Source organism: Gymnoscopelus braueri (genome assembly GCF_963280865.1).
Source record: "Gymnoscopelus braueri genome assembly, chromosome: 13".
Taxonomy (NCBI): Eukaryota; Metazoa; Chordata; class Actinopteri; order Myctophiformes; family Myctophidae; genus Gymnoscopelus; species Gymnoscopelus braueri.
Window position 1 is genome coordinate 49,196,375 of NC_137615.1, and position 27,458 is coordinate 49,223,832.

The 27,458-nt window shown below is 42.8% G+C and overlaps 2 long non-coding RNA genes across 2 annotated transcripts in view; one reads left to right on the forward strand and one right to left on the reverse strand.

The window, feature by feature from the left end:
* Positions 1 to 1,164: 1,164 nt before the first annotated feature.
* Positions 1,165 to 27,458, forward strand: part of LOC308099315 — a 78,267-nt gene continuing 51,973 nt past the window's right edge. The window contains exon 1 of the long non-coding RNA XR_013934379.1: positions 1,165 to 1,289. This is a non-coding gene — a long non-coding RNA (uncharacterized lncRNA). The remainder of the gene's footprint in view (positions 1,290 to 27,458) is intronic.
* Positions 19,397 to 27,458, reverse strand: part of LOC308099314 — a 33,461-nt gene continuing 25,399 nt past the window's right edge. The window contains exon 6 of the long non-coding RNA XR_013934378.1: positions 19,397 to 20,307. This is a non-coding gene — a long non-coding RNA (uncharacterized lncRNA). The remainder of the gene's footprint in view (positions 20,308 to 27,458) is intronic.

The window sequence follows — 27,458 nt, forward strand, 5'->3', positions numbered from 1 at the left end:
AGTAAGAGCAAAATATGTGTTTTACAAAACTCAGCCTCCTGGTGGCGCTCTAAAAGGCATATGTGAAAAATGCAGGGCAAAGGTTTTTCCTTGGCCTCTAGGGAGTGTGCTTGCAAAGTTTCACGCAGATCGGTGCAGTTATAGCTAAAAACGTGAATCGGCCTGTTATAGCGCCACCATGAGGTTGATGTGAACAATTTCAAGTGGCATTTCTTCCTGGACCAAGTGGGAATCTCTGTGGAAAATTTCACGGAAATCGCATGCTGCGTTCATGATTTGAGGCATTTTGTTCAAAATGAACCAATCCTGCAAACTTTGGAAGCCAATTTTAGCCAATCAGGATGGAATATGGAAAATCAGACAGATCCGTGTTGATCACATGGCTATAGAGATACTGTGTACCGATTCGCGTGTTTTTTGGACAAAATCTGTAGGAGTAATTGCAATTTTTTTTGTGCAAAAGTCGGCCTCATGGTGGCGCTATGACAGGCTGATCTGAAAAATTTGGGGCAGAGGTTCTGCTGTGGCATCCAGGGAGTGTGTGTGCGCAGTTTCACAGCGACCGGGCCAACGGTGGCAGAGATTAGCTGGTCACAGACAGAAGGACGGACACACACACACGGACGGACGGACGGACAGGGGGCAAAACATAGTCTCTCGCCATGCCTTTCGGCCTGGCGGAGACAATAATAATAATAATACATTTTATTTATAATGCACTTTACATTTTTGGAAATAACAAAGTGCTACAGGGTTTAAAAACAAAAGGCACAACAATTTAACAAATGTTTTACATGATGTGAACATCATCATCATTATCAGTTATTTGTATTGTTATTAATTTTATCCTTCAACTTCTTGTTTATGCCCCAAAATGACTGCTATACAGGTTTTGTAGCAATTTCTAGCAATTATAGAAATATTTAAGAATGTTCTAATCGTGTATACTTTATTTTAAAACATTTTCCAAACATTTCATTTTTTAACATTTTGGACAAAATTGCCAATTTTACATTGAGGTGTGCAGATGTCCGAGTGCCCACCTATCCTGTTACTTACAGCAGTGGTTCTCAACCCCCCCAATCATGTGGGGATCCCCCTGGGGGTCCCGACCCACAGGTTGAGAACCTGACCAGACCTACAGTGCGACATTACGTCACGCAGCTCAAGGCGGAGCTTATTAGTTTTGAACCCGGGGAGCCAGAGAAAGGAAACCAACTAACCGTCGGCTGAGCGAACATTTATTTACAAACCGGTTGCTTCCGTGCTTCTACTCTACTAGATAACAGGTAAGTTTAATTAGTTTATGGAATTAAAATGTTATCCAACTTGTTAGTATCGTAAACGTGAAGTTGTCGTGTATTAGCCATGGATCACACGACGCTCGTCCGTCACGAGCGTCACGGCCGAACTTCAACCTGTTTTTTGCACTTTCTCCATTTACAACCTGTACATCTGTATAAACGTTCAGATTTTAAATATAAAGTGCTTACTCTATGGTCACGGATGTTACAAGTCTACTCGGGCACTCAGCAATACCCGTATCGTCTGTATTGTTCAATAAAAAGCATTTTAATTCGATCGGTGGCCATTTTCTCCGTATTTCTGTACGCTTTCAACTACTTGACCCTATCGGTTGGGCGGAGTACTGCACTCTGTTACATTATAGCTCTATGACAAAATGGCCACCGATCGTATTAAAATGCTTTTTTTTTTAAAAATAAACCGGAATATACGGGTACGTACACCGACCCGAAGTGAATTGTAACATCCGTGGCCATGGGGTAAGCACTTTATATTTGAAATCTGAACGTTAATGTAGATGTAGGGCTTTAAATGGAGAACGTGCAAACACCAGGTTGAAGTTTCGTCATTAAATGGAGAACGTGCAAACACCAGGTTGAAGTTTCGTCATGACATAATGTCATAATACAGGGGGTTATACAGACTCGCTCTGGTTCTAAAGCTTATATGTTTCGTCGTAAGACTGTGTTGCATGCCCAAACATCACTGATCTACAAGCTCACAGCGACGCATTGTGAGCTTTTAGATCAGTTTTTTTGGGGCGTGAAACAGTCTTAGACATGGCATTAGCATATTAGTTTCCATGTGGTGCATGATGTCATTGTTTATTTCAGGTATAAATCAGACCACATCAGTGAGAGCTAATGTTGGCCTCATTTGTTTTGACTGTAATTAGTGTGGTTGCCCTAACAGGGCAACCAGACTATAGTTATCTTCGCGCTTTATTAGTGTGGTTGCCCTAACAGGGCAACCAGACTATAGTACTACTATCTTCCCACTTTATTTCATGGTCTTCAAGATAAACAATACTTTGCCGCGCATCTCCTCCCACAGTTTATTTTTCCCAATTTAGTGCCATATGTCAAAATGACCGGCTTCACCGGGAATCGTGTGCTTGTATTTTGCTAAGAGAGTGGTTGCATAGTTTTATTGATATTGATTTATTAGTGAATTAAATGTCCCCATCCACTTTAATGGAAAAGTGAAAAAACTCAAATTCAAGTTTTTTTTTCTCAGAAACCGTAAGAGCTAGAGTTACCAGATTTGGAGGGGAGGTTTATAATTTAGTCCGAAATTATTAAAAAAAGAATTACACCATTCGGCCTCATGGTGGCGCTATAACAGCCCCCTTTACATTTTTGCCTTTAACTCTTGAACCGTAGGTCGTAAAATCAAAACATCTTTTCCCCTGGATTCCTTGGGTCATGACGCAACTCCCCATATAGGCCACGCCCATTTGCGTCTGGATAGATTTTCCGCCATTTTGAATTTTCTTCAAAACACACTTTTTGCTCCTTTTCCTACTTATTTTGTCCAAATCTCACACAAATCGGTACAGGTCATCTATGGACCCATGCGATAAACATATCCAAACGGCATTTTGATAGTCCTTACCGTTCGTCCGTAATTGGCTTCCAAATTTAGTGGGAGGGGCCCGTTTTACCAAAAATGCCAAAAATCACGAACAAAACGTCCAATCAATCCCAAATTTTAATCACATGTCGAGGGTGCTTTACTCAACAAATCCCCAAAAGCATACCCACTTTGACCCATAGGGGGCGCCACAAATGCGCAAAATGTCACCATATGATGCAAAAACATGATTTCTGGGGGGATCAGTCCCTTCAAAATGGAAAGCAAGTGATCTCAGGAGTGAGGTGACAATATGATTGGGCCGTTACATTTATGGGAGGGGCCTGTTTCTTTAATGGGAGGGGCCTATTTCCTCAAATCAAAACGGCACGTGTCACGAACGCGGGATCCGATCAGCACCGAATTCGAATCGCACGTCGCGCAGCCTCCGACGGTATACCTCCAGGAGTATTCCTCGAGTCCCGGCGACCGCGACCGGCGTCGACGCAACCACACTTTGCAATTGCCCTGAATTGCGACGCGTCTAGTTAGTGTGGTTGCCCTACAGGGCCGGTTCTAGGGGGGGGCAGGGGTGGGCAGTGCCCACCCAAACGTGCATCCTGCCCACCCAATCAAAATTGGGGTAACAAATAAAAATACAAAATATTATTATTTTTTAAATATTTTTTTTGCCATTTTTTTTCTTTCATAAAATATTTATGTAACATTTATTTATTTTGATTGGGTGGGCACCATAGACTGTAAGTGGGCACCGTGGGAAGCATTTTAGACCCACCTGAACACGCACCGCTTAGTGTCTCTCCGAAGGGGGGGGGTGGGGGGACTGTGACGGGCCGACTGCTCGCAAAACCCACACACAGAAAAATTAAGCAGCACCTCCCTCAGTGGCGGACGCAGGATCTCTTTATGAGTAAGGCCTGGCAAGTACGTGGTAGGCCCGCCCCCCCCCTGAATTTTCCATAACTTTTTTCATTTATTTTTAATATTTTTTTTAAATGTGTCCCCGGCCCTAAAGTGAAGTATCCCTTTAACCATGACAACGACTTTTTCAAAGATGGATTTTTATTTTGTACTTTCTTATACCACAAGCAGTCAGATATAATGTACATGAGATAAAATCGGGGAAAAAACACTTGTTACTCGAAAACAAAGCTGGCAATAGGCAACAAAACTGGCCTCCAGCTTCTGTAATGCAATGCCATGCGGGTTGCTCCGATCATGTTTTATGCAGGCATTTCCCAGATTTTTCCAATTGTTGTATCCATCTCTTGTAAATTTAGAGTCCACATGGGGAAATGTCGACATGGTTTACAAAAAACAGAGTCTCCTTTCTTGCTATATTCAAGCCATGGGTATTGTTGATACCATCTGCTGCTGTATGCGCGTAATTTCCCATTTATTTCAGTAGCTGGGAATTTTGTTAGCTGTGGTTGAGTTGCTGGTTCTTCCATAGCTGATAAATCATCCCCGAACCCGACGTTAGTGGGCGCTGTAGGAATGGATGCAAAAGCAGCAGCCCTAGCCTCTGTGTGCCCCTCCAGTGGGGGTGGTGGTGGTGGTGGTGTTGGCTCTGAGCCAAGAGCTGCTGCTGCCGTGTCTGCTGCTGGTGTAGGAGGTGGCGGTACAGGTTTAGGCGTCGTCGCGTCGAAAATGAGTTTGCTCTGGACAAACTTTTTTTTTCTCGCCGGTGCCATTGCTCTCTCTCTGGCAGTCTCTGCTGTCTCAAGAATCAAAAATGACTCAAGAGAATGAGGCCGAGACATTGTGTGTGTGGCGTTTATATTGTGTGCTTATTTCATGACGTAGAAAACCGGTTCTGTGAATAAGGGACACAGGCAGACACATTTCACACTCGAGTGTGAAAGGGACTCTGAGAATACACATTGGCTCAAAAGACTCAACATCCTCCAGACACGCAGGACGTAGAGAGAGAATGGATGCGTACTACGTTGTTTGTCAGCCTTAAGTATAGGGGGCGATATTCATAGTAAATACACAAAATGCTGTGTATTGGAGGTAAGGCACGTGCCTTACTTGGCCTACCGTGCGTCCGCGCCTGACCTCCCTGCTGCTAGTAAAATAACCTTCTAAATCCTGTATGGATTGGAACAAAATAGTGTTCTAAACGTTTGTTTAAATCGAGGTATGGTTGTGTTTATTTCACTTTGTTAAACCAGCAGCGAATGCATGAAGTCAGATCTGATGAAGAGAGGGCAGAGAAGTGTTCAGACCACAACACAAAGGGCACACTGAGGAGAATGAGCCGTGTAGAAGAACCCCTACTCATAACCACGCCCAGCAACGTTACAGAACAAATCAGCGATTGCTACAGTCTCACACACAGAAAATAACTTTTAGACGCACAAAGAAAGTTACTCACACAGACTCAGTTAGTGTGCTGCTGGCTGCTAGTCAAGCGAAAGCTCCGTAGCCGATCGCCTAATTTCACCAGTAGGACGTACATTTAAAAGAGAAGATAGCGATGTCGATGCTTCGCTATTTCGCTATTGAATGGCGATGCACCATCCCAACCCATATTATCCATATACCCCAAAAGAGCATTTGGTGCCACGTTGCGTGCATTTAACCCAGCCTGGTACCGCACACGACCGTGGCTGGAGTACTCGGTTATTAAAAACGCATGTTTCTGTTTCCCCTGTCGGAACTACAGCAGTGCCAGTGGCAATGACAGAGATGTTGTTTTTACCAGGGGTGGTTACACCAACTGGAAAGCAGCATTGGAAAGTGAAAGGGGACTGCAGTAACATGCATCTAGCCACAGTCATGTGCTGGCTGCAGCCACTTGGTCTGAACACAAAGCCAGAGATGCGACGGGGATGACAGTTGACAGTATGCTGGTAGGAAAGACAGCAATAGAAAAGAACAGGTATTATGTTAAAAGCGTCGGTGGTGTCATTCAATTTCTGTGTGTTAATGAGTTGGGGCTCCGTGGAACTACAGAAATGTTAAAATTTAACCACAGTGATGCTGATGAGGACATTGCCTCCGGTCTTTTTTTTAAATTGTTTGACTATACCGTGGCCAAGGATGAGAAGCTGGCTGCTGTTTCTAAGAGCATACCTAAAAATGCCAGTTACACATCTAAGGGTATTCAGAACGACATCATTGAAACACTAGCCAGCATGGTTCTTGGAGAGGTCATGGAAAAGTATTCAAAAGCTGACTCTCCTGGATTTTGTGTCAAAAGTGATGGGACAAGGGACAGGTGTAATGTGGAGAATTTATCCATAATGATTAGGTTTGTAAAAGATTCAGTACCAGAGGAGCATCTGATTGGATTACTCAACTTACATCAACTTGATGCTGAGTACACCTGCACTGAAATATTAAAACATCTTTCTGATGCTGGCTATAGTGCTGACAATATAGTTAGCCAGTGTTACGATGGTGCTTCAGTGATGAGTGGAGTACGAGGTGGTGTGCAAGCACTGCTTCAAAAGAAGGTGGATAGATATGTTCCATATGTGCACTGTTACAACCACCAGTTGCATTTAGTTGTTGTGCATGCTATGCAGGGTGAGCCATGTGCCAAAACGTTTTTTGTCCTCTGTAATTCCCTGTATAACTTCTGCCATCATCACTATGTGTCAGAAATGTATGATGCTCCTTATCTCAGACGACTAATTGAAATTCGCTGGACAAGCCATTATGAAGTGACAAGGTGCATTGTTGAGAATGAAGAACGTATTTGCACTATCCTGGCAGAGATTTCAGAGGATGATGAGGCCTTAGTTGATTTGTGCACTGAGGCATCAGGCCTTTTAATTCAAATGAAAAGGCAACATTTCTTTGAGATTGGCAAATTTCTAGTGCGGGTGCTTGGGGTCTTAAAACCAGCAAATGCAATGCTACAGTCTCACTCTGTGGATGTATGTGCTGCTGGTGAGCTTGTTAAAGCATCACTGGAGTCCTTGAAAGACATCCGTAAAGATGATTGCTGGACTGAGCTTTCTCAGTCTGCTGTCTCTGCTGAGCCTGAGGATGCATCACATCATCCAAAAAGAAGGAGAACATTGAGTAAACGCCTTGGTGAAAGCGTTGTGTTATCAACTGTGGGTCATACAGATTCTGATAACCCCACCATCACCCCCTCTCAGTCTCTCAAAAGATCCCTGCTTAACATCCTCGACAGAGCCATTTCTGAGTTAGAAAACAGATTCTCAAAGAAGAATCTAGACCTAATGACAGCCATATCCAGCCTTGTTGTACCCACATCTAGTGCATTTCTAGACTCCACCTTGTTGCAGCCTCTGCATGCACTTGCTGGAACTGGAAAATACTATGAGACTCTGAAAAATTAACTAATTGTTGCAAAGCCAATGTTGGTCAAGGATTGTCCAAATGAAACAGACCTGTCCACCATGTGTAAATACATGCATGTCTATAAAAACGCCTTTCCTGTGTTGCACAAATTAACAGCCCTGGTTATTGGCGTGTCCTCAGCATCATGTGAGAGTTCCTTCTCCACACTGGCACGTGTCCTAACACCCTACCGCCGCACCATGTTGCATGACAGAAAAAAGAACTTGGTTATTTTGGCCCATGAAAAATGTATTACAAACAAATTAGATATGGATGAATTTGTCAGAATTTTTGCCAGGACAAACAGGAGGCTGGTTTTATAGAGAGACAGACTGACATGATAATGGTGAGATATAGATAGATAGAGACAGACAGACATGATACTGGTGAGATAGAGACAGATAGACAGTCAGACAGACAGACAGACAGACAGACAGACAGACAGACAGACAGACAGACAGACAGACAGACAGACAGACAGACATACAGACAGACACACACACATGATACTGGTGAGATAGAGACAGACAGATAGACAGACAGACATGATATGGTGAGATAGACACAGACATGATAGAGAGAGACAGATAGATACAGTAGATAGAGAGAGAGAGAGACATGATATGGTGAGACAGATATATACAGTAGATAGATAGATAGATAGATAGATAGAGAGACATGATATGGTGAGACAGATATATACAGTAGATAGATAGAGAGAGAGACAGACAGACAGACATGATGTGGTGAGACAGATAGATACAGTAGATAGATAGAGAGAGAGACATGATATGGTCAGACAGATATATACAGTAGATAGATAGATAGATAGATAGATAGATAGATAGATAGATAGATAGATAGATAGATAGATAGATAGATAGATAAAGAGACATGATATGGTGAGACAGATAGATACAGTAGATAGATAGATAGAGAGAGGCATGATATGGTGAGACAGATAGATACAGTAGATAGATAGAGAGACATGATATGGTGAGACAGATATATACAGTAGATAGATAGAGAGAGAGACATTATATGGTGAGACAGATATATACAGTAGATAGATAGATAGAGAGAGAGACATGATATGGTGAGACAGATATATACAGTAGATAGATAGATAGAGAGACATGATATGGTGAGACAGATATATACAGTAGATAGAGAGAGAGAGAGAGAGAGAGAGAGAGAGAGAGAGAGAGAGAGAGAGAGAGAGAGAGAGAGAGAGAGAGAGAGAGAGAGAGAGAGAGAGAGAGAGAGAGACATGATATGGTGAGACATATATATACAGTAGATAGATAGAGAGAGACATGATATGGTGAGACAGATATATACAGTAGATAGATAGAGAGAGAGACATGATATGGTGAGACAGATATATACAGTAGATAGAGAGAGAGAGAGAGAGAGAGAGAGAGAGAGAGAGAGAGAGAGAGAGAGAGAGAGAGAGAGAGAGAGAGAGAGAGAGAGAGACATGATATGGTGAGACAGATATATACAGTAGATAGATAGAGAGAGAGACATGATATGGTGAGACAGATATATAGATACTGTAGATAGATAGATAGATAGATAGATAGATAGATAGATAGATAGATAGATAGATAGATAGATAGATAGATAGATAGATAGATAGAAACATGATACTGATGAGATAGATAGGTAGGTAGATATAGATAGATAGATAGAGACATGATACTGATGAGATAGATAGGTAGATAGATAGATAGATAGATAGATAGATAGATAGATAGAAACATGATACTGATGAGATAGATAAGTAGGTAGATAGATAGATAGAAACATGAGATAGATAGATAGATAGATAGATAGATAGATAACCTCCCCTGTGTTGCTACCTTGCTGTGGTGGGGAGGCTTGTGTGCCTCCATGACCCTGGGGTCTATACTGGCAGGGGTCATACCCCTGGCAGGTTCAACCAAGCCAGGCAGGTTTCAGGGTAGAGGTCAGACAAAAGGCAACACCTGATATGATAGAAGATAGATTTTCTATGCATTTCGGGGGTTTTACGGGGTTTGACCCCCCAAAAATTTGGGGCAGTCGCCCACCTGACATTTGTTCCTGCCCACCCTACTACAACTAGCTGTATCCAGGCCTGTTGCCCTAACAGGGCAACCAGACTATAGTTCTAGGGATACTATATTAATCTTTCTAGATAAACAATACTTTGCCGCGCATCTCCTTCCACAGTTTATTTTTCCCAATTTAGTGCCATATGTCAAAATGACCGGCTTCACCGGGAATCGTGTGCTTGTATTTTGCTAAGAGATTGGTTGCATAGTTTTATTGATATTGATTTATTAGTGCATTAAATGTCCCCATCCACTTTAATGGAAAAGTGAAAAAACTCAAATTCAAGTATTTTTTTCTCAGAAACCGTAAGAGCTAGAGTTACCAGATTTGGAGGGGAGGTTTATAATTTAGCCCGAAATTATTGAACAAATAATTACACCAGTCGGCCTCATGGTGGCGCTATAACAGCCCCCTTTACGTTTTTGCCTATAACTCTTGAACCGTAGGTTGTAAAATCAAAAAGTATTTTCCCCTGGATTCCTTGGGTCATGTCCAATCCCAAATTAGAATCAAATGTCGAGGGTGGTTTACTCAATGAATCCCCAAAAGCATTTCCACTTTGACCCATAGGGGGCGCCACAAATGCACAAAACGTAACCGTTTGATGCAAAAACATGATTTTTGGGGGGATCAATCCTCTCTAAATGAAACACAAGTGATCTCAGGAGTGACGTGACAATGTAATTGGCGCAGCCTCCGACGGTATTCCTCCCAGCGTATTCCTAGAGCCCGGCGGCCGCGACCCGCGACTCGCGTCAGTGCAACCACACTTTGCAATTGCCCTGAATTGCGACGCGTCTAGTTAGTGTGGTTGCAACCAGACTATAGTAATCATTACACTTTATTAGTGTGGTTGCCCTAACAGGGCAACCAGACTATAGTACTCTATACTCTTTATTTATAGATAAACAATACTTTGCCGCGCTACTCCTCCCACAGTTTATTTTTCCCAATTTAGTGCCATATGTCAAAATGACCGGCTTCACCGGGAATCGTGTGCTTGTATTTTGCTAAGAGATTGGTTGCATAGTTTTATTGATATTGATTTATTAGTGCATTAAATGTCCCCATCCACTTTAATGGAAAAGTGAAAAAACTCAAATTCAAGTTTTTTTTTCTCAGAAACCGTAAGAGCTAGAGTTTTTTTGGAGGGGAGGTTTATAATTTTATAATTTAGTCCGAAATTATTTAAAAAATAATTACACCAGTCGGCCTCATGGTGGCGCTTTAACAGCCCCCTTTACGTTTTTGCCTATAACTCTTTAACCGTAGGTCGTAAAATCAATCCCCTGGATTCCTTGGGTCATGACGCAACTCCCCATATAGGCCACGCCCATTTGCGTCTGGATAGATTTTCCGCCATTTTGAATTTTCTTCAAAACACACTTTTTGCTCCTTTTCCTACAAATTTTGTCCAAATCTCACACAAATCGGTACAGGTCATCTATGGACCCATGCGATAAACATATCCAAACGACATTTTGATAGTCCTTACCGTTCGTCCGTAATTGGCTTCCAAAGTTAGTGGGAGGGGCCCGTTTTACCAAAAATGCCAAAAATCACGAACGAAACGTCCAATCGATCCCAAAATTGAATCACATGTCGAGGATGGTTTACTCAACAAATCCCCAAAAGCATATCTACTTTGATCCATAGGGGGCGCCACAAATGCGCAAAATGTAACAAAATGTAAAGTTACTCATGATCTCTGATGACATGTCAAAATGTAATTGGCTTGCACAATTAGTGGGAGGGGCTGACAACAAATGTAAAAGCATGTGACTTAATTTGGATTATTTTATTTTATCTTTCAATAACTTTTATTATTTAATTGATATTTATTGTAATTAAATTTAAAATAAAATGTTTAGGAGACATTTGAGAGTTCCTTGGAGGAATCTACCTGGCTTTATAATAATAATAAGGGTAATAATAATAATAACTAGACGCGTCGCAATTCAGGGCAATTGCAAAGTGTGGTTGCGCCGACGCGAGTCGCGGGTCGCGGCCGCCGGGCTCTACGAATACGCTGGGAGGAATACCGTCGGAGGCTGCGCCAATTACATTGTCACGTCACTCCTGAGATCATTTGCGTTTCATTTAGAGAGGATTGATCCCCCCAAAAATCATGTTTTAGCATCAAACGGTTACGTTTTGTGCATTTGTGGCGCCCCCTATGGGTCAAAGTGGAAATGCTTTTGGGGATTAATTGAGTAAACCACCCTCGACATTTGATTAAAATTTGGGATTGACCGGACGTTTCGTTCGTGATTTCTAGCATTTTTGGTAAAACGGGCCCCTCCCACTAACTTTGGAAACCAATTACGGACGAACGGTAAGGACTATCAAAATGCTGTTTGGATATATGTATTGCATGGGTCCATAGATCACGTGTACCGATTTGTGTGAGATTTTGACAAAATTTGAAGGAAAAGGAGCAAAAAGTGTGTTTTGAAGAAAATTCAAAATGGCAGGAAATCTATCCTGACGCAAATGGGCGTGGCCTATATGGGGAGATGCGTCGTGACGCAAGGAATCCAGGGGAAAAGATTTTTTTATTTTACGACCTACGGTTCGAGAGTTATAAGCCAAAACGTAAAAAGGGCTATTATAGCGCCACCATGAGGCCGATTGGTGTAATTATTTTTTCAATAATTTTGCATTAAATATAGAACCTACCCACCAAATCTTGTAACTCTAGCCCTTACGGTTTTTGAGAAAAAAATACTTGAATTGGAGTTTTTTCCTTTTTCCATTAAAGTGAATGGGGAAATTTAATGCACTAATAAATCAATATCAATAAAACTATGAAACCAATCCCTTAGCAAAATACACGCACACGATTCCCGGTGAGGCCGGTCATTTTGACATATAGCACTAAATTGGGAAAAATAAACTGTGGGAGGAGTAGCGCGGCAAAATAAGTTTATCCGGAATAAAGTGGAATAAAGTTCATCAAGTACTATAGTCTGGTTGCCCTTTTAGGGCAACCACACTAACTAGACGCGTCGCAATTCAGGGCAATTGCAAAGTGTGGTTGCGCCGACGCGATTCGCGGGTCGGTGCCGCCGGGACCCGAGTAATACGCTGGGAGGAATACCGTCGGAGGCTGCGGCAATTACATTGTCACGTCACTCCTGAGATCACTTGCTTTTCATTTTGAGAGGATTGATCCCCCAAAAATCATGTTTTTGCATAAAACGGTTACGTTTTGGGCATTTGTGGCGCCCTCTATGGGTCAAAGTGGAAATTATTTTGGGGATTCGTGATTCAAATTTGGGATCGATTGGACGTTTCGTTCGTGATTTGTAGCATTTTTGGTAAAACGGGCCCCTCCCACTAACTTTGGAAGCCATTTACGGACGAACGGTAAGGACTATCAAAATGCCGCTTGGATATGTTTATCGCATGGGCCCAGAGATCATGTGTACCGATTTTTGTTAAATTTGGACAAAATATATGGGAGGAGGAGCTAAAAGTGTGTTTTGAAGAAAATTCAAAATGGCGGAAAATCTATCCTTACGCAAATGGGCGTGGCCTATATGGGGAGATGCGTCATGACCCAAGGAATCCAGGGGAATTTTTTGATTTTTTTTTTTTACGACCTACGGTTAAAGAGTTATAGGCAAAAACGTAAAGGGGGCTGTTATAGCTCCACCATGAGGCCGAATGGTGTGATAATTTTTTTAATAATTTCGGACTAAATCATGAACCTCCCCTCCAAATCTGGTAACTCTAGCTCTTACGGTTTCTGAGAAAAAAAAACTTGTATTTGAGATTTTTCACTTTTCCATTAAAGTGGATGGGGACATTTAATGCACTAATAAATCAATATCAATAAAACTATGCAACCAATCTCTTAGCAAAATACAAGCACACGATTCCCGGTGAAGCCGGTCATTTTGACATATGGCACTAAATTGGGAAAAATAAACTGTGGGAGGAGATGCGCGGCAAAGTATTGTTTATCTGGAAGACCATGAAACTAGACGCGTCGCAATTCAGGGCAATTGCAAAGTGTGGTTGCGCCGACGCGATTCGCGGGTCGGTGCCGCCGGGACCCGAGTAATACGCTGGGAGGAATACCGTCGGAGGCTGCGCCAATTACATTGTCACATCACTCCTGAGATCACTTGCGTTTCATTTAGAGAGGATTGATCCCCCCAAAAATCATATTTTTGCATCAAACGGTTACGTTTTGTGCATTTGTGGCGCCCCCTATGGGTCAAAGGGGAAATGCTTTTGGGGATTCATTGAATAAACCACCCTTGACATTTGATTCAAATTTGGGATTGACCGGACGTTTCGTTCGTGATTTCTAGCATTTTTGGTAAAACGGTCCCCTCCCACTAACTTTGGAAGCCATTTACAGACGAACGGTAAGGACTATCAAAATGCTGTTTGGATATGTTCATCGCATGGGCCCAGAGATTATGTGTACCGATTTTTGTGAGATTTGGAAAAAAATATGTAGGAAAAGGAGCTAAAAGTGTGTTTTGAAGAAAATTCAAAATGGTGGAAAATCTATCCTGACGGAAATGGGCGTGGCCTATATGGGGAGTTGCGTCATGACCCAAGGAATCCAGGGAAAAATACATTTTGATTTTACGACATACGGTTCAAGAGTTATAGGCAAAAACGTAAAGGCGGCTGTTATAGCGCCACCATGAGGCCGATTGGTGTAATTATTTGTTTAGTAATTTTGGACTAAAATATGAACCTTCCCTTCAAATCTGGTAGCTTTAGCTCTTACGGTTTCTGAGAAAAAAATACTTGAATTTGATTTTTTTCACTTTTCCATTAAAGCGGATGGGGAAATTTAATGCACTAATAAATCAATATCAATAAAACTATGCAACCAATCTCTTAGCAAAATACAAGCACACGATTCCCGGTGAAGCCGGTCATTTTGATATATGGCACTAAATTGGGAAAAATAAACTGTGGGAGGAGATGCGGTTTGAAATATTGTTTATTAACATTGTTCAAGAACAATGTTAATACTAGAATTGTCGCAATTCAGGGCAATTGCAAAGTGTGGTTGCGCCGACGCCGGTCGCGGGGTCGCTGCCGCCGGGACGCGAGAAATACGCTGGGAGGAATACCGTCGGAGGCTGCGCCAATTACATTGTCACGTCACTCCTGAGATCACTTGCGTTTCATTTTGAGAGGATTGATCCCCCCAAAAATCATGTTTTTTTTATCGAACGGTTACGTTTTGCGCATTTGTGGCGCCCCCTATGGATCAAAATGGAAATGCTTTTGGGGATTCGTTGAGTAAACCACCCTCGACATATGATTCAAATTTGGGATCGATTGGACGTTTTGTTCGTGATTTTTGGCATTTTTGATAAAACGGGCCCCTCCCACTAACTTCGGAAGCCAATTACGGACGAACGGTAAGGACTATCAAAATTCTGTTTCGGCCCAGATTATCGCATGGGTCCAGAGATCATGTGTACCGATTTTTGTGAAATTTGGACAAAATCTGTAGGAAAAGGTGCTAAAAGTGTGTTTTGAAGAAAATTCAAAATGGTGGAAAATCTATCTAGACGCAAATGGGCGTGGCCTATATAGGGAGTTGCATTATGACCCAAGGAATCCAGGGATAAAGAGATTGTTATTCTACGACCTACGGTTCAAGAGTTATAAGCCAAAACGTAAAGGGGACTGTTATAGCGCCACCATGAGGCCGACTGGTGTAATTATTTTTTCATAATTAGGGCACTGTACTTTGAACCTCCCGTCCAAGTGTTGTAACTGTAGCACTTACGATTTCAAAGAAATAAATACTTGAATGTGAGTCTTTGCATTTTCCCATTATAAGTCAATGGGGATTAATGAATTCACTAATAAATTAATATCAATTACACAATACAACTTATCTCTTAGCAAAATACAAGCACACGATTCCCGGTGAAGCCGGTCATTTTGACATATGGCACGAGTGTGTGCTGCCAAAACTGTGGGAGGAGTTAAGGTTTAAAGTTTAACATTGTCAGGAACAATGTTAATACTAGACGCGTCGCAATTCAGGGCAATTGCAAAGTGTGGTTGCGCTGACGCCGGTCGGGACTCGAGGAATACGCTGGGAGGAATACCGTCGGAGTCTGTGCCAATTACATTGTCACGCAACTCTTGAGATCACTTGTGTTTCATTTTGAGAGGATTGATCCCCCAACATAAGGTTTTTGCATCAAACGGTTACATTTTGAGCATTTGTGTGCGCCCCCTATGGATCAAAGTGGAAATTCTTTTGGGGATTTGTTGAGTAAACCACACTTGACATGTGATTAAAATTTGGGATTGACTGGACGTTTTGTTCGTGATTTGTGGGCTTTTTTGTAAAACGGGCCCCTCCCGCTAACTTTGGAAGCCATTTACGGACGAACGGTATGGACTATCAAAATTCTGTTTCGGTCCAGATTATCGCATGGGTCCAGAGATCATGTGTACCGATTTTTGTGAGATTTGGGAAAAATCTGTAGGAAAAGGTGCAAAAAGTGTGTTTTGAAGAAAATTCAAAATGGCGGAAAATCTATCCTGACGCAAATGGGCGTGGCCTATGTGGGGAGATGCGTCGTGACCCAAGGAATCCAGGTGAAAAGAAATTTTGATTTTACGACCTACGGTTCAAGAGTTATAGGCCAACACGTAAAGGGGGCTGTTATAGCGCCACCATGTGGCCAAATGGTGTGATATTTTTTTTAATAATTTCGGACTAAATTATGAACCTCCCCTCCAAATCTGGTAACTCTAGCTCTTACGGTTTCTGAGAAAAAAATACTTGAATTTGAGTTTTTTCACTTTTCCATTAAAGCGGATGGGGAAATTTAATGCACTAATAAATCAATATCAATTAAACTATTTAACCAATCTCTTAGCAAAATACAAGCACACGATTCCCGGTCAAGACGGTCATTTTGACATATGGCACGAAATTGGGGAATAAAAACTGTGGGAGGAGATGCAGTTTGAAATATTGTTTATTAACATTGTTCAAGAACAATGTTAATACTAGACGGGTCGCAATTCAGGGCAATTGCAAAGTGTGGTTGCGCCGACGCCGGTCGCAGGTTGCCGCCGCCCGGACTTGAGGAATATGCTTGGAGGAATACCATCGGAGGCCGCGTGACGTGCCATTAGAATTTGGTGCTGATTGGATCCTGTGTTCGTGATACATGGCGTTTTGATTTGAAGAAATAGGCCCCTCCCACTAAAATAAATAAGCCCCTCCCACAAATGTAGCGGGCCAATGACATCGTCATGTCACTCCTGAGATCACCTGCTTTTCAATTTGAGAGGAGTGATCCCCCCAAAAATCATGTTTTTGCATCAAACGGTTACGTTTTGCACAGTTGTGGCGCCCCCTATGGGTCAAAGTGGAAATGCTTTTGGGGATTCGTTGAGTAAAGCACCCTCGACATGTTATTCAAATTTGGGATCGATTGGACGTTTCGTTCGTGATTTTTGGCATTTTTGGTAAAACGGGCTCCTCCCACTAACTTTGGAAGCCAATTACGGACGAACGGTAAGGACTATCATAATGCCGTTTGGATAGGTTTATCGCATGAGTCCATAGATCACGTGTACCGATTTGTGTGCGATTTGGAAAAAAAGAATCGGAAAAGGTGCAAAAAGTGTGTTTTGAAGAAAATTCAAAATGGCGGAAAATCTATCCTGACGCAAATGGGCGTGGCCTATATGGGGAGTTGCGTCATGACTCAAGGAATCCAGGGAAAAAGACATTTTGATTTTACGACCTACGGTTCAAGAGTTATAGGCCAAAACGTAAAGGGCGCTGTTATAGCGCCACCATGTGGCCGATTAGTGTAATTATTTTTTCAATAATTTCGGACTAAATCATGAACCTCCCCTCCAAATCTGGTAACTCTAGCTCTTACGGTTTCAGAGAAAAAAATACTTGAATTTGAGTTTTTTCACTTTTACATTAAAGCGGATGGGGAAATTTAATGCACTAATAAATCAATATCAATAAAACTGTGCAACCAATCTCTTAGCAAAATACAAGCACACGATTCCCGGTGAAGCCGGTCATTTTGATATATGGCACTAAATTGGGAAAAATAAACTGTGGGAGGAGATGCGGTTTGAAATATTGTTTATTAACATTGTTCAAGAACAATGTTAATACTAGACGGGTCGCAATTCTGGGAAATTGCAAAGTGTGGTTGCACCGACGCCGGTCGCAGGTCGCCGCCGCCGGGACTTGAGGAATACGCTTGGAGGAATACCGTCGGAGGCCGCGCGACGTGCCATTCGAATTTGGTGCTGATTGGATCCTGCGTTCGTGATACATGGAGTTTTGATTTTAAGAAATAGGCCCCTCCCACTAAATAAATAGGCCCCTCCCACTCATGTAGCGGGGCAATGACAACGTCCTGTAACTCCTGAGATCACCTGCTTTTCATTTTGAGAGGAGTGATCCCCCAAAAATCATGTTTTTGCATCAAACGGTTACGTTTTGTGCATTTGTGGCGCCCCCTATGGATCAAAGAAGAAATGCTTTTGGGGATTCCTTGATTAAACCACCCTCGACATGTGATTCAAATTTGGGATCGATTGGACGTTTCGTTCGTGATTTGTGGCATTTTTTGTAAAACGGGCCCCGCCCACTAACTTTGGAAGCCATTTACGGACGAACGGTAAGGACTATCAAAATGCCGTTTGGACATATTTATTGCATGGGTCCATAGATGACCTGTACCGATTTGTGTGAGATTTGGACAAAATTTGTAGGAAAAGGAGCAAAAAGTGTGTTTTGAAGAAAATTCAAAATGGCGGAAAATCTATCCTGACGCAAATTGGCGTGGCCTATATGGGGAGTTGCGTCATGACCCAAGGAATCTAGGGGAAAAAATATTTTTATTCTAGGACCTACGGTTCAAAAGTTAAAGGCCAAAAACGTAAAGTGGGCTGTTATAGCGCCACCATGAGGCCGAATTATATAATTTTTCTTTTAATAATTTTGCACTAAATTATGAACCTCCCCTCCAAATCTGGTAACTCTAGCTCTTACGGTTTCTGAGAAAAAAATACTTGAATTTGAGTTTTTTCACTTTTCCATTAAAGCGCATGGGGAAATTTAATGCACTAATAAATCAATATCAATTAAACTATTTAACCAATCTCTTAGCAAAATACAAGCACACGATTCCCGGTCCAGACGGTCATTTTGACATATGGCACGAAATTGGGGAATAAAAACTGTGGGAGGAGATGCAGTTTGAAATATTGTTTATTAACATTGTTCAAGAACAATGTTAATACTAGACGCGTCGCAATTCAGGGCAATTGCAAAGTGTGGTTGCGCCGACGCCGGTCGCAGGTTTCCGCCGCCCGGACTTGAGGAATATGCTTGGAGGAATACCGTCGGAGGCCGCGTGACGTGCCATTCGAATTTGGTGCTGATTGGATCCTGTGTTCGTGATACATGGCGTTTTGATTTGAAGAAATAGGCCCCTCCCACTAAAATAAATAAGCCCCTCCCACAAAAAGAGTTTTGGATAAGCTCTAATGTCCATGTAGATTGCTTCACAATTTTACACACAGTAGAGGGATTGAAGTCCATTTTGTCCAGCAGGCAGAGATTATAGTCTGACACTTTCAATTACAAGCTTAAAACACCAAATTATAGAAGGCAAGAATTATTGTCAGTTAAACGAACAACTTGTGTATATTATGTTCATATGTGTATGTGTTTAGGCATTAATGACATGTTACATTCCAAAGTTTCACTTTTTGTTCAGCTTTAGTAGTGAAGAACCCTTCTGATTGTGAATAGTAATACAATTAAAAAAAAAACACATCTGTATTCATTGTAAATGTTAAATACATGTGACTAAATACATTACCAAACATATAGATTCACTTTTCAAACACATGGCAAAAAGAAAAATAAGTAGAGACAAAGCAGAGCAGATATAGTTTAAAGTATTTATTAACACAATTGTATTATTGGTACCTTTACTGTAAGCAACACCATTAATATATTTGGTATAATGTCCTATCAATTATTTTTTACTATAGTTATGATTATATATGTAATTATGGTCATATTTTATGATTCTATATATAGGTTAATATGAGTTATTAGTGACAATTAAACAATTATATTTTATGATAACTATTACAATGCCTGTAAACAGTTTATTATTGACAGATATATTATTGATGCTATAATGGTTATTATTATTACTACTATTACTGTTATTGTCCAAAATTATATTCTAACCTTTAAGTAATTTCAATATTTTCCAGGGTGAAGCAAAAAACCTGCCTCCTATTTCAGCCAATTTAGGAGTGCACAGGGAAAAAATTCTTGCACCGACCCCTTTGTTAAAAAAGGCGATCAAGCAAGCTCCTGGTAAATATATTAAACAAACTAATAAATGTAACATTCTGAAAAATAAGTAAAACTTTTAGGGCTGCAACTATATTGATTAAGTGAATTATCTCAAAGTGTATTTTGTAGATATCTAATTTTGTATTTATCAATGAATCAATGTGTAACATTTTCCATAATTATTTTGGGATTACATTTATTAGTTTAATTAAGAAATTAAGTCCTATTTTAATGCTTGTATATTGGCTGTTTGAATAAAATTAAATTTTTTGACAACATTTATTAAAAAATAATTTAGTGTTACAGTCTTACAGCCCTAAAAACAAATGGTGAGTTAAAACATTTACAACATGCACATGTAAATATAAGGTAGTGGGTCATGAAAAGGCAGTATACAATCCAAAATAGTTTGTTATGCATTTTTTAGAATTGATTATTTTATGTGTGAGTTTGTTATTAAATTCAGGGATGGCCAATATTGTGTTTATAGAAATTGGGTACTACCGGTTCACGAGCCACAACATAAATGACAATTAGAAATATGACAATTATTCACAAAGAACATTCCTGAAATGTAGAAAAAGGTTAAAGGCAAAAAAAATATCAGTGCTGGACGGCTTCTGAAAAACAGGGAAACAAGTGTTAGTGTTCTTTTCAAACAAATGCTTCACAATCAGTAGTTATGAAAAAAGACAAAACAATGCTACAATATGAATAATACTAGCGACAAGAGAAAAAAGGTGAGATTTGGCTGCTGCGTAATGGGAGATTCCAAAGTATAGGTGCGGCTACGATGAGGCCCGGTCACTACTTGGGCAGCTGATTCACATGTTCCAGTGATATATCCAATGACAGGGTTGGTGATCAAGAGGTTCCATTGTTCGCAATCCGTTTGTTATTTAGTGTGGCAGATGAGACTTTGCGCTGGAGTGGCACCAGAGAATGATGTAGCGTTGGCTATGAATAGTTCATACCGTCAAACGATCATCTCTGGTGACCACTATTTGGGCAGCTCATTCACATGTTCCAGTGATATATCCAATGACAGGGTTGGTGATCAAGAGGTTCCATTGTTCGCAATCCTTTAGTTATTGAGTGCGGCAGATGTGATTTATAAGAGCAGGTCAGAATGCGTTTGGTGGGAAAGAGCACGATGTCCTTGAAACTAAGGTCTACATGGTTCCAGTGTTTGCAAGCTTGTCTTGCAGGCTATGCACTAGTCCTGATCGGAGGATAATACGCAATACACAGGATCATGGTAGCTGTAGTACGTACGTAGTACTCCAGACTGTAGACATTGCTCTGGTCTTGAGATGTAAATGTGATCCAACAGCGTGTTTTTGTCAGTAGTCTTCTCCTTGATCAGTTGTGTGTATCCTCTGGACTCGAGCAGCATCGCTATCGGAGTACCTACACTGGCCAGTAGATTTTCGTTGAAATCACCACAGACTACGATGGGATGGTGGTCCATCACTTCTAAGGAGTCCAGAAGCGCCTTCAGATTTTCCATGAACGGGTCATCGTAACGTGGTGGTCTGTACACTGCAGCGATCAGAAGCTTGACAGGGGACTCTATCTTGACGACAACAAACTCGAGGTTTGTCACATTGTGTAGGTAACGCTTTTCACATGCCTGTAAATGGTCCTTCACATACACAGCGACGCCACCGCCATTCTGTTCTGCACGTTCAGGACGGCTGGTGTACGAGATGTGCTTGTTGCGGCTGAACATGGTGTATCCATCCAATTGGAGACTGTCAGCCACAAAGGAGCCGGTGAGATGCGTCTCGGTCAAGCACAGGACATCTGCATGGGTCAGTTCGTGATGTTTTTTGATGTCCTGAATGTGTGCCGGTAAACTTTGCGTGTTGTGATGGACAATCGCGAGTGTTTGCGCCTGGCCTGTCGTCTCTCGATACTTCAACAGTGGCATAACACTGTCCAGTGAGGCGGTCTTCATGGATTCCAGGGCAGCTGTGATTGCAGGATCAGCATAGATTTTCTTCGCATCGAAGTCAATGATGTGCAATCCTTGCAATGACGTTGTCCTACTGAGGGCAACGTAGGCCATGCCTGGTTGGAAGATCCGTTTCAAGGAAACCACAGCAGATTGTGTAGTCATGCCTTGGACTTTGTGAGCTGTGCAAGCATATGCCAACTTGATGGGAAATTGCCTACGAAGCGTGTTATTGCTCAGGTGTTCCTCATATCTCTCGACGTACACTTGTGTACTGCCAGGTGTAGTTTTCCGGTATTTCTGTCCTGCTTCAGGCTTGTCTACTACAAGCCAAAGCTTGGCTACTCTACTCCCGTCCTCGTTTACGTGCATCTCTACACTAGCCATCTTGCCAAATGTCCCGTTCACAAGGCCATCCTCCACATCTATGTTCCTGATGATCACGATTGGGGCGCCTTCTGCAACCTGCAAGTTGTCAAGAAGATCGTTCTGCTCTCCTGTACAGGGACTGGCAAGGCGAGTCTTGTGGTTATGGACTTGCTTGTAGTCTTCCGCGGGTATGTTGACGATGTGGCTGTGGAGCGCAGACAAAGATTTGGCGTTGTGTTCGGACACCTCTTTGTTGGTTGCGAAGATGTGCACAACATCCTTAGGACAACGGTCACGCACAGTCACTCTCTGAGCAAGGAGTGCTTTGTCTCCGTCACTCAGCGGATCCTTCTTCGCTTTGACTCTCAACCTATTCAGAAGCTCTGCGTAGGGCAGATCATCTTTCTGTCGCATGATCTCGGTCAACGTGATCATCTGAAAGTGTTCGAGCAGAAGGTCCGGTTTGCCTTCCTCGAGCACACAGAGCGGTTTCCCACTTGACGTTGGAGGGAGCTGGTAAAAGTCGCCTACTACAAGTACCGACATGCCGCCGAATGGCCTCTTACTGCCTTTAATCTCTTGCAGTCTCCAGTGGATGTAGATAAACATAGCCTTTGAAATCATCGACACCTCATCTATGACGATGATCTCCGCATTTCCCAGCTTTGCCCTCACGTCATCCAATTTGTTTCCCAGTCCTATGTAGGGTGGTTTCAGTTTTCTTGGCAACTTCAACAGGGAATGCAGTGTGTTTCCCGCGATGTTGTATGCCGCAGTTCCTGTAAACGCAGACAACAGCACTGTGGGCATGGATGCATCCGTCTCTTCAAACAGTCTGGGGAGTCGACGGAGAATCCTTGTTGCCTCACCGTAGATGCACTTGATCAGGTGTGATTTGCCAGTCCCAGCACCCCCAGTGACAAAGAAGAAGAAGGGTTCGGGTTTCTGGTCGAGTACGCTCTTGAAGCACCATTCACGTACAGAGTGAAAGATGGAGGCTTGAGTCCGGTTGAGGTTTCGACACATTGAACGCAGATAATCGAGGCTCATTTGCGGAGCCGATACCCTGTGACCAACAATTGTACCCACCTCTTGACAACTGAACTCAGGGACGTCGTCTTGTTCGTCGTCTGCCTGTGGATCTTGATCTTGTTCGGCAAGACATTCCATCCGCTCGAGCTCATTTTCTGGGGCAATGTTGGCCCACGCATCTTCCGCAGGGCCATGTTTCATGAATTCCTCTAATGCTTCTTCCATCGATTTGCTGTGTTTTTCATACCTGTTTTTGTTCTCATCAACAATGGCATTTGCGCGGCATGTCCATTTTTGTCCAGGTATTTTCACAGACGCAGAGTCGTAGAACTCCTTGTAGGTGGGGAAGATTGCGGTTTTCAGTGTGGTCTGATAGCGATGCGGAAGGTAAGCTTTGAGCAAGTTGCCGAAGTATTTCTCGGGGTCCTTCTGTTCCGAGAATTTCGCGTATCTGATAACTGCGGGTCGGCCATCCGTCGAGCGCTTCTTAATGGTTCCCATGTTGTCAGACAGCTTCAGGCAATCCGGCTTTTTTGCTTCGCTACCGTACACAATCCTGTACTCGGATGCAAATTCTGCTAGACACATGTTGTCAAACACCAGTGTTTTGGGTCTGGCGTTGTATTTGTCCAGAAGCCCTGACATCCACACTTGGTTCGAATCGGCTGGTCTTTTCTGCAGCAAGCTGAGCGGGAGGCTCATTTTCATTGCATTGTCATCCGTCGGGAGGAAGACAACATCGCGGGAGCATTCCTTCAATGGCAAGCTGCAAGTTCGGGCCACTGCCTCCTGAGAGCTAACCTGTCTGTTTTTCACATATGCGTGAACAAGTTCGTTCATTGCACCCCTTTCGGTCACTTTTGTGGGGTCTATGCCTTCGACTACTTGTTTCAGAAGCTCACCCATCTCATGTTCGGCTTTGGATATGTAGGACAGCATGTATGAGATGCAAACAAAGTGGTCCAGGACAAACTGGATATCCATGTTGGCATTCCAGGCCTCCAGCAAAACTGGGTTGTAGTTGTTCACATAGCAGTCCTTGACTCCACGCTTCATCAAGAGGACCTGGACATTCCTCAAGTCTTCAAGATAGCTGTCGTACTCTTCGTGAGTCAAATTGCACTTTGCCAGCAACTCTGAGAGATCGGTCAGTTCTGATGGCAAGTCCAGAAGTAGATCATACAGAGGTTTGAGTTTGGCCAAAGCAGCTTGTGCTCTTGCCCTCTGTTGTTTGCCTATGCCTTCGGTACTCCTCTTTGCACTTTCGTTTGCTCCTTCATTTCCTCCTGTTGCGGCCCTTTCGTTTTCATCCGTGACCTCCTCCGTTGGATCAACTGGCGTTGGGTTAGTTAACCAGGTTGTGTCCACTGGTGCCTTGGGGAATCCAAACCTGCATGTCTTGTTACCTTTCTTACAGGACTTTGTGTGGTTTTTGCTGTGCATCTGAACTTCTTGGACAATTCGGTGAAGCACAGGATTTTCTTTTGGATCAGGCAGCTGGCACGAAATGTAGCGGTCCGCAAATTCGCATATCTTCTCGTCCGAGTCTTCTCCAAGTTTGGGGGCGTCGGCTACCCACATTAAGGCGTGAACATGCGGCGAACCCCGGTTTTGATACTCGATTCTATGGAACCAGTCTATGACGTGTCCGATTGGGCGAGCATCAGACAACAGCAGTTTTGTATACGCAGAACGAACTCGCTTGTCAAACATTCGCATGGTAGTCACTGCATTGCTTCTGAGGATGTCGCATTTCTCATTCCAGTCCAGCTTGTCAAAATCCACAATTTGGCCTTGCTGTGCTTTTATTGCCGTTATGACCTCTGGCCATCTGAATTCTGCAGCACTTAAGGTCAAAAAGAAGGTAGGTGGGCCTAACTGACGGACCATGGCAAATAAATCATACATGGTCTTCTGCCAGTAGGCTGGCGTCCCCCTCAGGGGTTGCATGAACCTGGTTGCATCCCGGTTTCTGACCAGTCTCTCAACTTCATGCTTGTCCTGCAACATCTTGTTGGAGATCCTGCGACCATCCTTGGTAAAGGGTTTGCCCTTCCTCAATTGAATTGAGATGGTGTTTTTTGCCAAGTGGGTCTCTGTAACAAACTGGGCAAAAAAGAGATAGCTTTGGTCTCTCGCAAAACGATCATCAACATTGAAAAGCCTTGCGTTGAAGTACCTGCTTGGTGTCAGTTTGAGCTTTCTCTTACGATCCAACGTGTTCTCTCCAGTTGGAAACAATGTAGGGAAGGCCCTTGCTTCGAGGTTAGGGGCTGTGCTATAGCTGACAGGCCTGTTTCCCTCAGCTGGGGCGATGCAGAATATGCCATCTCCGTATGTCATTGTCTCTTGTCCAATGTCATCCGGTTCCAAGCAACTGTCCAGGCCATGTCCAGGTCTCAGCGCATCTTGCTCATCTTGGGCAGTGGGTGGATGTTGATCCACTCTCCGTGATGGGTCGAGGGTTTCAGTCGCATCGGCTACTTCCATCATTTCGGCATCGTCACAACTGTCCATGACTTCGTCTGTGCCCGTCTGTTCAACAGTGGGTAGGTCTTCAAGTTCAACAGTGGGTAGGTCTTCAAGATGGCCCTCCACATTTTCATCGTTGATGCTCTCATCATCTCGGATTGTGATGTTTTTGTAGTCGGGGTGTGTCTCGATGAGTTTCCTCAAGCCCAGTAAGACATTGGTCATATTGACAGTGTGAAACAAATGATGGCCTTTGTACCGCAGACGTCTCTTCAGTTTCACCCTGTACAAACGGGATGAGTCGAGCCTTCTGGGTAGGGTGTTTACTGTGGTTTCCACGTCTGCTGGCACGCACACCACAGCACCATATATAGCACTCTGTTTGCCTTTAGGAAGTGTGAGAATCTTGGCAAATGGTATGTCTATTGCCGATAGTTGTCTTTCCAGCACATTGAGTTGGCGGAGCTCTGGAGGAATGGGTGCAAGTTCCATGTTGTTTGCGACAGCCAAGCGTGGCATTCTTCCTGCTACTACACTTTTGTGACAGCATTGACAAATCCACTCTTTTCGCCTTTCTTCGGGTACAGTGCAATCTTCCGGCCCTCCACATTGATCATCACACGAATGAAGGTATTTGCCTGTTAAGCAGGCAGCAACCACGGCGGGTTTGATCGTGTAATTTGACCGATGACAAACATTCACTTGACCAGCGAAAAGAGTCCGATGGCACGTTGTGCACACAAAAGTTGGTCCATGTTTTATGACTTTCTGGAAACTCGCTATAGCGCCTTGTAGTAGCTCATTCCGTTGGGGTGCGGGAGCTAAATCTATCCTCGCAGTATCTAAATCTTTACTCGCTTTTACAGCAATGCCCCGTTTGCGCAGGATATCACATAAGTCCTTGTATCTATTTCTTATTCTCATTGAACGTCGGATGTCATGGCGCATCTTGAAGAATGGGTCCGTTTTGCATCTGCGGGCCATGTAGGACTTCATGCGTTCCCTAAACTTTACCCTGAACTCCTCATTTTCTCTGAACCTCTTGTTTACATAAGCATTGTGCTTCTTTCTAAACTCATCATCAATGAGCCTCCTTTTGCCATAAGCTGCCTTCTTCTCTCTAAACTCCTCATCTTCATTCAACCTCCTTTTGCCATAAGCAGACTTCTTCTCTCTAAACTCCTCATCTTCATTGAACTTCCTGTTGTCATATGCCTTCTTGAATTTTTTTTGCTGTTCATGGAATTTTTTATCCGTTATACATCTCATGGCAATGTATTTGATCATGTATTCCTTCCTTGGAGTCCTAGGTTTTTTCTTGGCATCAGATTGCAGTCGATCCTTTGTTTGTCTCCTCATCATTTTCTGTTTCCGTTCTTTATTCACTTTGTTGGCTCTTTCATTTGTAGTGTCTGACATCACTTGTGTTGATGGTGAATGGCCTGCCTGCAGAGAATGCTTGGTGATTGGAGGTCCAGTGTTTGTTTCATCCTGGCTAGTTAGATCAACAGGCTCTTTGTGATGCAGGTTGTCAGGATGAACTTGCACTGTTGACCGATGGGGTGACCGAGCATTTGTCTGTTCAAATGTCACTGGCATGAAGTCAAACTGCATTTTGTCAATATTGTTTGAGTGTGAGAAGTCAATTAGCTGGTCAATCTTAGCGAACAGATCATCCAACTGAGTGAAGGTCATCATTACAGCTTTTCCTCCAGGCAAAGGTAGGCCATCAGCACTTCTCTGATGAGAGTCAAACAGTCCATATCTTCCAGACCTGTCTCTAAAAACAGCAATGGTGTGTGGTGATACTGTTAGGAGTGCATATTTGACATTCTCAGACAGACACTTAAGTCTTTCCTGAAGCTTCAGCCACCAATGCCGTTGGTGGGGCTCTCCCTCAGCTCTCATATATCCCATGTCCACGTTAGATTTTTTCACAGA